Here is a 12,984-nt window from a genome sequence, read left to right as displayed (position 1 = left end):
CTTGTCGCGCTACGTGTCGGTCATTTCAAAGCCTGTACAGCAGCTGTCCTTTTGCCACTTCGTGTCTCTGCCGCTCGCGTTGTTATAGGGGGTTGGGGGGCTGAACGCACGCTAAGGAGCTGCAGTCGGATCATCTGCTGGCTTCCTGCTGCTGGCGAGCTGCGTGTTCTGCTTGTCGCTTGTCGTTGTTTTAAGAGCTGGGAGCACATGAAGTCTGTCTGCCAAAAGCATTCCAACAACTGCTAGGTTAGATGTCCGTGAACTTGTTTTAAATGTCGTCTCACTGCCTTGTCTCGCATGATGTTACAGTGTCTCTCGCGGGACGTCAAATTGCAATCTCTTGGCACTAAGTCTCATGTTTAAGGTCCCCGCGAGATGCTCCGTGGCCAATCTCTTTCATCTCGCAGGTCTTTTAAGTGTCTTCCGAGAAGATCACGTCTCGTCTCCCTGGTCTCCCTTCCACCAAGATTTTTTTTTATAATAGAGAGATATATTCAGATGAACAACAGTGGGTCAGAGTGAACGTTAAGCAGAAGACACCCTTGTTGTTTGTAGAGATGTTTATTTGAATTACCTTATCCTCTGCAAAAACCCTCTAAAAGTGAAATCCCTTAGAGGAGGCAGAAGGGGCCTCCATGCAGAAGCCCACCACGGTTGAGGGCTTTGGTTACAGTCAGCGAGCCCATATCTTACTTTACTAGATCTGCAGACCAGACCAGGCAACACGAGGGTCGCCCTTCAGACGTTGGGTGGCCGATTGTTTGTAATTTTTTTTTTGATCAATGTAAGTGGTGATTTACTGATAATAAGCCGTTAGTAACAATAAACTTCAGCTTATATGTAGAATTTAAAATTTGAATTGTCATCAGCATCCAGCGCCCCCACACATCCTGGGAATTAAACTTGGAAATTAATTAAATGATTTCCCGTCTATGGAAAATCTCTAGTGTGACAAACAGCTGGGCACCTCCATAATGGAAGGACTGGGGGGGTGGGAGGGGTAGACATTCACAGGGCACTACCTCCCCTAGAGCGCTAGATGGTAGTACCCTCTGAGTTGCAGTGTTGCCTCGGATTCCCACAGGGCTACATTGGAGTTGGAGTTTGGCACAGCCCTGTTGGGTTCTGTGGGCGCCACCAGGGGGTCCTGTCGGAGTCTATACTCCCAGGTGCAGTATAAAAGGGACCACCCACTTCATTCAGGGAGACAGAGTCGGGAGGAGGAGGAGGAGGAGAAGGAGGAGGAGGATGATGAAGCTTGCTGGAGGAGAAAGGGTGGAGGTGGAAAGAGAAGACAAAGAAAAGAAGTGCTGGGTGCTGTAAACATTGTGCTTTGTGCTGTGCTGTTTAGGTGGGAAATGTCTGGGAAGAGTTTCCCACAGCTAAATAAAATCATGCATTATTGTGCTGGAACTTGTATCTGTCTGTGTCAGGCTTGCGGAGCTGGTGCACCCCTTGCAGGCCACACTAGAAGCTGAGGACAATGACAAGTGTCCTAGAAATTATTGAATCTAAAAAAAATGTTTGTTGTTTCTGTAAGAATTCCAACTGATTCAGCAAAGTACGCCATATTGTAATATTTTTAAATCAAAAACATGTCACTATATGTTCACAGATTCATGGCATATGCTGACTAAAGGCCTGCTTGCATCAGTTGTTCCTTTTTTGAGGTGGATTCAGTTGACGTCCAGGTCCTCCTCCTCATCCAGCTCCTCCACTTTCTGCACAGGGTAGACTCAAATCCAAAATGCACTGGGGTACTTCATCTATCTTAGAAGTCATTTGTTTTTCACTCCCCTTAGTTACACAACTACATATATGAATGGCGGTGGACTCGCACCATAAGGATTTGTGCTGTGGTGAGCGTCAGCAGCCTTCACAAACACACGACAGGTGGCTCAGAAGTGTCTCCTTGTAGTTGGAGCCAAATGAAGAGCTCCCTCCATCAGCCGGGCAGAACTCGTCTCTGAACACTGTGAGTGGGGCGCCTCCTGGTGACATCAGCAGAGTCCTTTCTCTGTGCAGTGACCCCTCTACATCCCACCCTATCCTCGTCTCCAAGTGGACTCACACCATGAAGCACCTCAACACTTCTTAATGCTTATGCTTACCTGGACAAAGCTGGCGACACAGTGAGGATTAAGTTTTTGGATTTCTCCAGTGCTTTCAGTACCACCCAACCATCCCTGTTAAGGGGTCAGCTCAGAGCTATGCAGGTGGGTGAGCCTGTGGTGTCCTGGGTAATGGACTATCTGTCTGCGTGAGGCTCAAGGACTGTGTGAGCAACACTGGAACACCACAAGGGACAGGCCTTCCTCCTTTTATCTTCTCTCCGAGAACCTCAGACTATAAATATAACAGCAGATCCCATCATTCGCAGAAATTCTCTGATGATTCTGCACTTATGGGGTGTATTGATAAGGGGGATGAGACAGACGAGAGGAGTCGGGGGGGAGGACGTTGAGAACTGCCTGCAGCTCAAGATCAGCAATACTAAGGAACTGGTTGTTGACTTTCACCACACCAAAGAGCCTCTGTGTCCGGTGTCTATTCAAGGAGTGGATGTAGAGGTGGTCTACTCCCACAAGGACTTGGGGGTCCAGGATCGGGCTGGTCTCAGAACACAGAGGAACTCTAAAAGAAGGGACAGCGCAGACTCTTTTTCTTTCTTAGGAGACTGCGCTCCTTTAATGTCAGGAGTGACATCCTTCACATCTTCTACAACTCCATGATTTTCAATGCTATTGTTACGGCCTACGGGGCTAATGTCCTGGGAGTGACGTTAATCTGCAGCCAGCCCTGCATGTAGGCCCTCCAACTGACAGGGAAAATTTGGGGGTTAGTGGCAAGATTGGCACTCCAGCTACCATAAATAAACACCATCCCTGTGTGGTGCTGAGGCGTCACCCGCTACATTAGGGTGGCTCATCGTGTTGTGGGTGCGACAACGTGCTATCAGCGCACACTCCCATCTAAGGGTCACTAACCAGCTAATGTCTCCTCCACACACTGATGCAGACTCACAACAACAAATGTGACAAACTTCACAAAGTCTCTCTGAGTTCTGAACATGAAAATGTATTTTAAAGCGCCAGAGTCTGTCCAAATACCCTTGGGCAGGAATAGGACTTGATCTTCCCATCAAAATCTCAACACCCACTTGTTTAAATAATGTAAAGGAAACAGAAGAGTGTCACACATGTGTGCCAGTGGATCATCCTCTGGGCTCTTCTGTACTTCCACCTCGGGTCAAGAGGGGGCGCTGGCACTAACCTTATCCTCTGTTTTTCCCTCCACAATACCAAGAAGACACTCAGTGAGGGCAACTGACTCCGCCCCTTCTGGTCCTCCTGCTACATATCCCATGATTCCCGGAAGGAGGCGTCACTCATTATGAGAATGCACTGCAGGGGGGGATCTCCTTCTCACCGTGACTTTGAGGGGCTTTACCAGTTAAGAAAGCTTCCTGGCTCTAGGAGCCTGATTTTTGTTTGTTTAGTGGCATCGAGCGCACGTTTTGTTTGGACAACCGAGTTGGCGCCCCAACATTTTCAGCTTGTGGACCTGCAGTTCCTTTCAATGACCACATGAGAAAAAGTGAAGCAAGTGAATACATAAGATGAGATAAATCAGGTGGTCCGCGGGGATCTGAAAATCTCCAAAGCCAATAAAACTGGAGGAAATGCTACACGCTGAACTGTATTTTCTTTATAAATGAAAAGTATGACTATTTTGTAAAATTTACTTAACTGTCTCTTACTTGAGTGCAGGGGTGTCCAACTCTGGTCCTGGTGGGCTGCAGTGGCTGCAGATTTTCATTCTAACCATCTTCTTCATCAGTGAGCCATTTTTGCTGCTGATTAACTTGTTTTATCTTCATTTTAATTGACGTGACTCAGACCCCTTAGTTTTCCTTAATGAGCAGCCAAACAATAATGAGACACAAAATAAGCCACCACATGACCAGCTAACCTGAAATGAAAGAAAAGTGAAGGTCTCAGTCGTGTTGGTCTGCTCAGGTCACCAAAACATCTTGACGGTGGTCTTAGAAAAAACAGAAACTCGACAGTCTGCTGTGGCAGAATGAGAGCAGCAACAAGTCCTGATATTCAATAACGGCTTTAATGAACAGCAAGAATCGGCTTCTCATTAAGAAACTGAGTGGAGTGAAATTGGCTGGAGTTTGATGTTCCAGTTCAGCGGGTCATCTGCCGGCTCGTCTCACATCTCATTTCTGTTTGGTTGCCATTTAATGAAGAAACAAATCAATTCAGAGGACTGATTTATTGTGAGTACAGCGAGATCAGCGCGTGATAAACGACACGCAACACGTCATGACTCTCCGGTGCCGGCATTAATGAGTAAAACTACCTCACCTCAAACTTCAGCCTTCCATACCTGAAATAGCCATCTTATCTCCATCTGATTGCATGTGACGTCAGCTGAGATGAAATCGCTCAGTCTTGGCTGAGTAAACGAACAAGTATGATCTTGTTTATTTAAATAGTTTCTTCACAGTTTCAAAGTCGGCCCGTCCTTTATACAAACTATAATATCAAGTAGTCGTATTGTCACGAGTGCAGTGAAATTCTTACTTGCATGTCTGGTCTGTGTACAGCAAAATTAGCAATCGCCAAGTCATTTTGTAACTCGCTTAATCTACATGAGGGCCACGGGATGGGGGCTGGAGCCTAACTCAGCTAAAATAGGGGGCAAGGCAAGAAGAAACGCCGGGCCGGGCGAACACACGCACACACAAACACACACTCAATCATTCACTCTTGCTCGGACACTCACATATGCACACGCTCACACTCACTAACGCACTCACACACACGGGCACGCACGCACAATTTAGAAATAACAATTTGCATGTCTTTTGCAACAATGGGGAGAAAGCAGAGCACCTGCAGGAAATCCACAAGGACACAGGGAGGCCATGCAAACTCCACACAGACAGGACCCAGGATGTGACCCCTGGTCTTGTTACTGTGAGGCAGCAGAGCTACCACTAATGAACAAATGAATAACACAGTGCTAAGTAAGGTGACCAGAATTTTTTGGGGCAATCCGGGGGCATGGGGCGGGTCGGGGGTGAATGGAGCTAGAGGAGCATAGACTACAAAGCGAAAGCTTATCACGTGATTTCTCGCCAAAGTTGCTGGATGCAGTAAGCATAACCTCCGTCAAAACACCGCGCACGCGTACCGAGTTCAAATGATCGTGGTGATGAGATACATTCAAAAACTGAACCAGCTGAAACCGGGGACAAAACGGGGACATGTTTCTGAGCGGGGACGGATGGTCACCTTATGTTAAGAGTAACAGCGCAAAGAGCCGACAGGACAGTTTTACAATGAACTGACACCAGGAGGAACTCAGAAATGAACCTGATGGATCAACGACGTAGCAAGGTTCACAGGGGCCCGGGTGCAATCATCATTGAATGGGCCCCCCAAACCTGCGCGCTTCGTGCGCTCGCGCTCCGGAGGGGGGGCTCTCGCTGCTGAAATGCTTGAAGACAAGATAGATTGACAAGGAAACCATTAAAAACGATATTCGGAGAAAAATATAGTTTTGTTTTGTAAAGCGTAAAAACAGACGTGTGTTGGCGACTTGGCGTTATTGCCTAATAGTGTATATACACTGTACACGTCTGTTGTCTCAGCCGGTACTATAGAACAATAAAAATAAAGGATTATCTATGTTTACATATCATAATCACGACGGATAAAACTTCCATCCATCCATCCATTTTCCAACCCGCTGAATCCAAACACAGGGTCACGGGGGTCTTCAATACGGAATATAACGAGCATTTCAGCATTCCGTTCAATATTCGTCAGGGGCTCACTTACCTAACAGAACTGACTGAGAAATAGACGGAAGCGGGAAGCCGTTCGTCGACGATCGTGGGAAGCTGCTTGCCTGCTTCATAACTAAGCTATAGCCTTTCGGAGAATGAAGCGAACATGTCACTTTGTTTTTAGCCGCCGCCGTCTGTACACAATGTGCCGCCCCGCCCGGCCGAGTCGGACGGCGCTAATGAAAATAATGGAATTGTGGGAAAATGTAAAAATGCTGACTGACGGTGGCTAAAATCGCTAAATACGGACATGTGAAAGTCCTTACTACAAAGTTACTTAGACTGATCGTATTGCTTATTAATTTAACTAATTTGACTGTGACTGATGGTCTGATGCCCTGATCACCTGATGAGAGCGCCGCAAAAAAAAAAAAGAGGCCCTCCCGGGGCGCGGGTGCATTGCACCCCTTGCCCCATTGTAGCTACGCCACTGTGATGGATGTTACACTGCAAAAAAAAAAAAGAGCAAACTCTCAGTGTCAGGGCCGACGCAGCACCCTGCTCTTCTCCGGGGTCCGTAGCTGCTGGCGTCTGTTAGTGACGTCAGTGCACGTGAGGAAGGCATTTTCAGTAAGAGGTGGTGACTTCATCCATCTGTCTGTTGGCTTCAAGGTGCCGGGCGAATTCCAAGGCTTTTTATAATAGGGCAGTAGCGTAGCGTGGGTGTCAGCCGCCCGGGGCGGAGGAAAATTCCGCCGCCCCCTTATTTAGGTATGGTTCAGATTTTTACAAGATATTATTATTATTAATTGTGAAATTTTGCCGCCCCCTAAAAGTGCCGCCCCTGCCGCCCCCACTACGCTACGCCACTGTAATAGGGGTCCCCGACTCTGGTGCTGGAGGGCCCCAGTGGTTGCAGGTTTTCATTTGAACCCTTTTCTTAATTGGTGACCAGTTATTGCTGCTAATTAATTCCTTTTGAATTAATTTTAATTGACTTGTTTTTTACAGGGTGGCACGGTGGCGCAGTGGTGGCGCTGCTGCCTCGCAGTTAGGAAAGCCGGGTTCGCTTCCGGGGTCCTCCCTGCGTGGTGTTTGCATGTTCTCCCCGTGTCTGCCTGGGTTTCCTCACACAGTCCAAAGACATGCAGGTTAGGTGCATTGGCAGTCCTAAATTGTCCCATGTGTTTGTGTGGGTGTGTGTGTGCCCTGTGGTGGGCTGGCGCCCTGCCCAGGGTTTGTTTCCTGCCTTGCGCCCTGTGTTGGCTGGGATTGGCTCCAGCAGACCCCCGTGACCCTGTGGTTAGGATATAACGGGTTGGATAATGGATGGGTGTTTTTTACAATTTGTTCCCCTGAATCGCTTCCTTTCCTTCTTTAAATGGCACCCAAGCAGAAATGAAATGTGAAGTGAGTGAGCCAACTGAAGACCAACTAAGTCAGGGCCTCAAACTCCAACCAGTTGCTTAACTAGACTCTGATTCTTCTTGTTAATTAAACCCGTTCTTTAATTGTGTGGATTTTTGCTGTTCTTATTGTGCAATAGCAGACATTTGTGAAATTGTGGATTTTCTCTTTTCTAAGAACACTGTTAAAATGTTTTGTGGACTTGAGCAGATCAACATTCCTGAGACCTTCACCTTTCTTTATTTTCAGATATTGTATGATGGTCACAGGTTACTGGTCCTGTTTTAGCTCATTTTGTATCTCATTATTGTTCGGCTGCTAATTAAGGAAAAGGAAACAATTGAGGGGTCTGAATCTTCAAGAGCAAATCAATTAAAATAAATTCAAAAGAAGTTAATCAGCAGCAAGAAGAGGTCACTAATTAAGAAAGGGTTTACAATGAAAACCAGCAGCCACTGCGGCCCTCCAGGACCAGAGCTGGAGACCCCTACTGATCCTCACGTCCAGGGCCCCATCAGACGAACATGCAAGTCCATCCAAGGATCCAATTCACTCCAAAAAAAGAACCCAGTTCTTGAGCTGGCATAGAAAACAGCACATGGTTACAGCAGGCCACACTCTGCCCGAGTAGATTCCACTCGTCTTAGTCCATCGTTTTGTTAAATTGCTTGCATGCCAGTCTCACGCTTCTCCCCCCTGTCAGCTTGTGGTTCTTAGTTTGAGTAAAATATCAGGCTGTGAGATATTTCACAGGTCACAGTGCCATATTTCAATCTCACCTAACATACCCAGCAGTGGCATGAAGGGGGAAACAACTGAGGTACGCAGCAAAAAATCCAGTCAGCCACAGGGAGAAACACGCAAACCTCTCCCTGGCGGTGGATGGCAACCCAAGCCTTTGGAGCTGTGAGTTGGCACCTCGCCATCCACAGCATTTGTGTATTTGATGTGAATGAGAAGGCGATAAACTTCATGTGTCGCACACGCTGAAGCCTTCAGATACGCGCAAAGCCACTCGTCCGCTCCACGTGTTGTTTTCATGCAGCGTGTCGTCATTTTTACGTTTCACAGGCCTGCAGTGCACACTTTGAAGCACCGCCAACGTTTCCCGTTTCGTGGGGCCGCGACGGCCTGCTGACACGACTGGGCCGCTCGTCTCGGCGGGTGGAAAATGTGGGTTGGTTCAGAAGCGGCCAGGAGTTCCTTTTCATTCTTCAACATCTGCAACTTATAAAAAAAAAAAAAAAAAAAAAAATAAAAAGCTCACCCATCTGCTGTGATTTACAGAAAATGTGGAATCGTTGTTAGTAAATCGAGCAGACGCAGCACTAATGTTAATCTGAAATGGTGGAAACGGTGACTCAGAGGGACAGACTGTTCAGCATGGAGCTGATTAAAGAAACGCAGACGTGGGCACAACTGGGCTCCCGTGGCCATTTCGTGAGTTATGAACGGCTGGCTTTATATGGCACCTTTCATGGTAGACATTATGTTAATTATATTAATGTTATAAACAGCTGCTCTCCCAGTCACAAACACTTTGGACAAGGGGGGGATTTAACAGCCCCCCCCCCCCCCCCCATGTTTACCATCTTTGCTACTCATTCCATTTCCATTTTCCAAATTCAGGTTACAGCAGGGCTCATGGGTAATAATAATAATAATAATAATAAATGTATTACATTTATATAGCACTTCTCTCACTACTCAAAGCGTCACCACACAGGGAGGACCTGAGACACAAACCCATGGGTAGGGTCACACTGGTGGTCCCGTGGGCTTTGGAGAGGTCCAGCCAGGCGCCATACTTACTCCACTTTTATGAGTCTCCATTAAAATGTAGCTTAACAACATCCAAGGGAAACATTGAAGCTTTTTTTTTCTTCTATCAACCCTGAATAAAGTTGGCATACGCTGCCATGTGTGGTGCCCTTGAAATAAAACCTGCAGGAGCACCGAAGAGATAAAGAACTAGAAAATGGCGTTCTAGCTGGAAACCCGCAGCATTGCCCCCAAGCAGCTGCCAGAGAGAGAGATGTGTATTCCTCATACAGCAGAAAAGCCATTGCAGCACTGGCATGATGCCACAAAGGCTCCTGGACTTTTAAAATGGTGTGACAGAAGGATAAAGCAATGGAAGCCCAGACTCTCCTGGTCCGCCTCTAAGTACCAGCCATCTATTTATTATCAAAGTCACTGGGACCTTCCCTGGCACCACTGGGCAGAAGGCAGGAACATGGCTGCCAGTCATTAGCATGGGCAAGTTAAGCCAATGCCTCATTTCTCTAATAATCTGGCGCCGCCGTGAGTGGCAGCCTTTTCAGCAGCTCCGTGTATGACTGTATATGTATGTGTACTTTTCTACTTTTATTTTTCTATTTTTATTTATTGATCACTCCTATTACTTTTGTGAATTTCCCATTGGGATTAATAAAGTATCTATCTATCTATCTATCTATCTATCTATCTATCTATCTATCTATCTATCTATCTATTTCAGACTTGATGACTACGAGCACCTGAGGATGTCAGATTAGACAACTGCACGACGACCTTCCAACAGAGTCTCCCATTTCCTTTCCTGAGCTGTCTGACCTCGCCAGTGGTGCTTTGAAGTACATCTACAGTGTCACACGTGTACAATGGAGGACCTCCTGGCAGGTTCAGTCGAGGTCTGTAATAACCGACCAGGGTGACCGGGGGGTGCTGCTACTAATGCCGTCATATCCTTTTTTCTCCCCAAAGTACCAATAAGCTGTCCGGTGAAGGCATTTAGCCCCGCCCCTTCTATCCCCACCCCTTCCTGTCCCACTAACATAAAACCCCAGGCATTCTAGAAAGAGGCGTCACTTTTGGCGAGAGCTCCACTAAGGACAAACGAAACTTCACCCGATCTTTGATTTGAATTCCCGATGAAGCCACGCGCACCAATGAATGCGGTTTTTGTTTTTTTCTTTTGTGCCTTCCGACAAATAAAACAGACAACCGGGTTGGCACCCCAAAATTTCTCCCCGCAGTCCTGATCTGACTTTGCCACAACAGTTACAAGACAAAGTAAGTGAACTCTTTGGAATTCCCTGGATGTCTGCAGTGTCTACTCCTAAAATGAGATTTGGGCCTGCATGTATCTATCAGGGTGCCACGGTGGCACAGTGGGTAGCGCTGCTGCCTCGCAGTTAGGAGACGCAGGTTTCCTTCCCGGGTCCTCCCTGCGTGGAGTTTGCATGTTCTCCCTGTCTGTGTGGGTTTCCTCCCACAGTCCAAAGACATGCAGGTTAGGTGGATTGGCGATTCTAAATTGTCCCTAGTGTGTGCTTGGGGTGTGGGTGTTTGCCCTGCGGTGGGCTGGCACCCTGCCCGGGGTTGGTTTTCTGCCTTGCGCCCTGTGTTGGCTGGGATTGGCTCCAGCAGACCCCCGTGACCCTGTAGTTAGGATATAGCGGGTTGGATAATGGATGGTTGGATGTATCTATCAAGCGTCTCAGAGTAGGAAAACGGATCAGAAATCTCAGAGTCATGCAAAGTTTGTCCTACTCTTAGCAGTATTAAGTTAAAGCATTTCATCAGGGCAACAAGCCCTAACTTTAGACGAGCTCATGACCAGTGCTAACTCACCAGGAGGTGCCAGAAGATGGCGTTCTGGCAGAAATTGGCACACACCTCCCGGGAAAGGGGGTTGAATATTTTGGAAAAGCTGGACAACAGAGAATTCATAGAATGATATTGATCAGACAGAGATGGATGAGTTAATGGATGGTTACGTCCAGCAAGATGGAGCAACGTGTCACGCATTGGCAAGGAACATGGCAGGAATTGAGTCCTTCTTCAGCAACAGGGTCATTTCAAACGGGCTTTGGCTACCACGGTCTCTGGATCTGACATCACCAAACTTCTTCCTTTGGGGTATGCTCAAAGGAAAAGTCTATTGGAACAAATCTTGCACTTTGGAAGAGTTGAAGGAAAACATCCAACGTGAAATTGCTGCTATTCCCCTCCCTGAGACGCTTGCCGATACGTTCAGGAACATGGAGCACCACATCGAAATATGTCTGGCAGAAAATGGAAACCACTTCCAGCATCGCATGTAATGCAATCGATTACACATACGTCAGGGTATGTTTTGGTTTAGATTGGTTCATCCTAACGGGAGTTACAACAGAATATTCGGGGTCTCTTGAGTGAATCTCCCTGTACATATTCCCACCACTCCACTTGTGCTGCATTCATGGAAATCAGCCCACACATAGAGATGAGCACTCGTATACAAATCACACGCTAACGTTATCGCAGCATCAACACACCGGTGGTCATGGTTGCAAACTGTACTTTAGTAGCCAGCGCATCACCCTGAAGATAAGCAGGTATGGAGGGGTGGTCGACAGTGAAATGTCGCTCAGGTACACTGAGCTCTGCATTCCACAAACCACACAGATTTTTCACATCACAGTTTACAAGCCCAGGGAGGTTTGAGAAGGTTGGCAGAGACTCCCAGGGTATTGGAGAGACTAAGCCTCACAGAAGAGAAGATAAGGAGGGATCACAGAGAGATGGGAGACCATCATGAGCACTTAAGGGTGAAGGCCACTTCAGATGCAGCGGTGGAATAGCTGGGCCTACTTCAAGCAACTGTTACTTTATGAGATGTTTCCCATGATTTCTTTTGCAAGTATGGCTATGGATCATTCATTATGAAATAACCACACCTGTTACCGGGCTTTACTCTCACTCAGTGTGTGTGTGTGTGTCGAGGCCTTGCCATCTCGGGTTTGTTACAATATCATTCATGAGCTTGTGAAGTCGTAACAATTACACGCAGTTTAGCACAGTATCCTACCTTATTGTGTTCTTCTTCTTCTTCTACTTTGAATATTATTCTGATTATCATCTTTGTGGTGAAGCCTTTGTGTTACCATCAGAAAACTACATCATGAGTGTTAATTTTCAGCAGATGATGCTGTAAAATTGTGACGTCATTCATTCTCAGATGTGGGCCCCTGCCCCTTTGCTGGGACTTAGTGGGACGCTTCATAACTCATGTCAGACTTTTAGTGCAATTCCTAGGACCAATTCTGAGACGCGTGACAAATACGGGCCCTGGTCAAACTCTAAGGAGCAGAGCATACCCGTCCATCCACACATCATCACGGCTGCTTAAACCATTTCAGGATTGCTGGGGCTGGCAACTACTTTGGCAACACTGGGCAGAAGGCAGGAAGCAACACAACGGTGAAAAGGCCGCCATTTGCAAACCTGTGCAAGTCAAGTCGGAGGGGATGTCAGCCTGGACGAATCTCATCACCCGAGTGTGACAGATTGTGACTAGAATCGCAGGGCTTGTCAAATTAGATGAGCACATGACAACCTTCCAGCCCAGTTTCACATTTCCAAAGTATTGTAAGTGTGCCCCCTTTTTATGACAGACGTGTGTGTTTATCTACGGCAGCAGGGCAAGCTCTACCATACAGGCAAGCCATGCAGTCACTCCGGGTGGCACAGTTTTCGGGGAGTGACTGTATGTTCCCTGAAAACTTGCTCTTTAATCGGACATCCAAGTATGACTCGCATAAAGCTGCAAAGGGGGAATCCCCTCCAGCCCTCCCTCAACCCCTGATCTTTGATATCCAATAATATGCATGGCATTTAATGGCCTTCACTACTTCATGGTTTGGGTTCGTCGTTTTCCCTTTCACCTAAGGCAGTAAAAAATCTACAGGCGGCTTTGTGTGCACGTGAGGGCTTTCCAGGTTCTGTGAGCGACGCTGCAAACTCGG

The sequence above is a fragment of the Erpetoichthys calabaricus genome, chromosome 7 (assembly GCF_900747795.2).
Source record: "Erpetoichthys calabaricus chromosome 7, fErpCal1.3, whole genome shotgun sequence".
Classification (NCBI taxonomy): Eukaryota; Metazoa; Chordata; class Cladistia; order Polypteriformes; family Polypteridae; genus Erpetoichthys; species Erpetoichthys calabaricus.
The sequence above is the reverse complement of the archived record's forward strand: the minus strand, read 5'-3'. Positions refer to the sequence as shown.